The following is a 2,500-nucleotide window of genomic DNA, read 5'->3' on the forward strand; positions in this document are numbered from 1 at the left end:
GGATTAGAGATGCTTCATACCTCCTGACTTTGGCACAGCGGTCGCAATTATGTATTACGTCATCTTAGAGCTAACCATTGGATATTGGGTGCAGGCCCTTTAGTAAAAAGATAATATCTACCTGTACTGTGTGCCGACGCCTAGGCTCCCCGACGGTCGTGGGAGCTTATGTAAGACCTACCTGCTGATAGACCTAGCCCAAGTAAGCCACGGTTTACACATTCAGGGGTGACTGCTTTTTGCCATTTATGGTGAAAGAGGTCGGCGTAATGTGAAGCATTACGGGCTGATTTTCACCTGTTTCACATCTCAAGTTGTCCCTTTAGAGGTTGTTGAGACGATGGATAGACCTTCCTTTTTTATAGCCCTCTTCAGGTTTTACTCGAGAAGATGCGCAGTCAAGATTATTCGCTCTGGGAATTGAAGTAATCACTTGCACAGCTAAGCCAGTCACGTATACAAGAAAACGTTCAAAGAAGGTATTTCTTGGGTGTTCAATCCACCAGCAGCTTCTCATTCCGGTGGTGTGTGGGAGGTTGAGGCTATCCTCAAGTGTCGCCCATTAACCAAAGCCTCGGAGGATCCTCAAGATGCTGAGCCCTTACCATCTGTTTACTCTGAAAGGTCTTAGGAGTACCTGCCTTTGTTACAGAAGCGTAACTGTGGGGGATGTAGTGTTATTGGTCGACGAATATGTTCCTTGGTGCTCCTGGCCCATGGGTAAGGTTGTTGCTAAAGGGTAAGGATGGTCGAGTGAGATCAGCAATTTAAAAACACAGTTGGGCCAGTATGAGTATCCCCTTCGTAAGATGTTTGTGCCATTGGAAGAAGAGAGTTCAGACAAGCGGTGGCATTGAGTAACAGTATTGTACTGGTGACATGTAAAAGGTGTGCTTGTGTGTTAAACTTGATTCCTCAAATATTCCTAGTGATTTTTTTTTTTCTTCACTGTACCACTATTTTACTATTACTGTCTTTAATGTAATTTATTGCTTGTAAACCATGGTGAGGTTTAGGGGGGGGGGGATTAGTGCAGAATACTACGAGTAGTTTATTTTGTTCTGTTCATGCTTTGGTATGTAAATTCTAAACGTTTTGATTTCAAAGGATTTATTTACTACGATTTATTTAAGTCTATCATAAAACTATTTCCGTTTTCTTTTAAAACAAAGATAGTCATACGAGAAACTATAATCCTTATTTTATTTTAGGCCTATTTTGGGCGTATTTCTCACCGCATATTATCTCTCAAAACGTCGCAAATACATTTCTAATACGGAGTTATAAGAACTTGCATTGCAAAAGGAAGAACACTGTCCATGTACAAATAAAGAAAATACCCCTGTGGCCTAGACTTCCGCATGACTCGGGCTTTCGTAGGGCGGAGATTTAAACGCCGGAGAAGCCGTGGCTCCGGAGGCTTGGGTGTTTCTTCAGGACATTTGAGGGAATTTCCCCGCCGGCCTGTCCTCTGCCGGCGGGCGAGAGGCTAAGCGGCTCGAATCGTCCCTGGATAGGGGGAAGAAACCTTGTCAAGCGTTGTGTTTCGGAAGGTAATATGTCGGTGGGATTTGTTCGTTGACAGCGTGATGTGATATTAATTTTTTTTATTATTAATATTATTATTATTATTATTATTATTATTATCATTATTATTATTATTGTTGTTGTTGTTGTTGTTATTATCATTATTATTATTGTTGTTGTTATTATTATTATTATTATTATTATTATTATTATTATCTTTTTATTTATTTATTCATTTTATTTTATTCTTCTTTATTTTATTTGTTGGTATTACTGGAAGAGACAGAAAAACACAATGACAAAAAGAAAATGGAAAAATGACAAAAAGACAAAATGACAAAACAGAGAAAATGACAAAATAACAAATTGACAAAAGGCTAAAAAGACAAAAAGAATACATTACGCGACGAAAACTTTTGGGAAAAATATTCCGCTCTTCGGAAAATCGATCTGGTTTATTTGTTTTTTGTTTGACTTTTTCTTGTTTTGTTGTACTTGTTTATATTATTGGCTTATTCTTCTTCATTTGTTTATTCTATTTTATTTTATTGATTAACTATTTACTTCATTCATTTCTATTTATCTATTCATATATGGATTTATTCATTTATGTATTTATTCATTTATTTTATTTATTTGTTTGTTTATTTGTTTAGGAAATAATAAGGGTGAGAGTCATGCGCTGATTTTATTTTATTTTCAGATAATGTGCAATCTGGCTAAGTTTATGCTAATTGTGATAAGCTATAGTGTGTAGGCCTACTTGTTGTAACACTGTTATGTTGATGTATTTTATTGCTCGCTTTTATGTTAGTTACTTCGCTGTTCTTCATGTTTTTCACTTCTTCACTGTTCTTCATTTCACTGTTCGTGTTCTTCACTTTACTGTTCTTTATGTTCTTCATTTCACTGCTCTTCATTTTCTTCATTTCACTGTTCATGTTCTTCACTTCACTGTTCATGTTCCTCACTT

Source organism: Penaeus chinensis, chromosome 30, assembly GCF_019202785.1.
Source record: "Penaeus chinensis breed Huanghai No. 1 chromosome 30, ASM1920278v2, whole genome shotgun sequence".
In the NCBI taxonomy this organism is placed as follows: domain Eukaryota; kingdom Metazoa; phylum Arthropoda; class Malacostraca; order Decapoda; family Penaeidae; genus Penaeus; species Penaeus chinensis.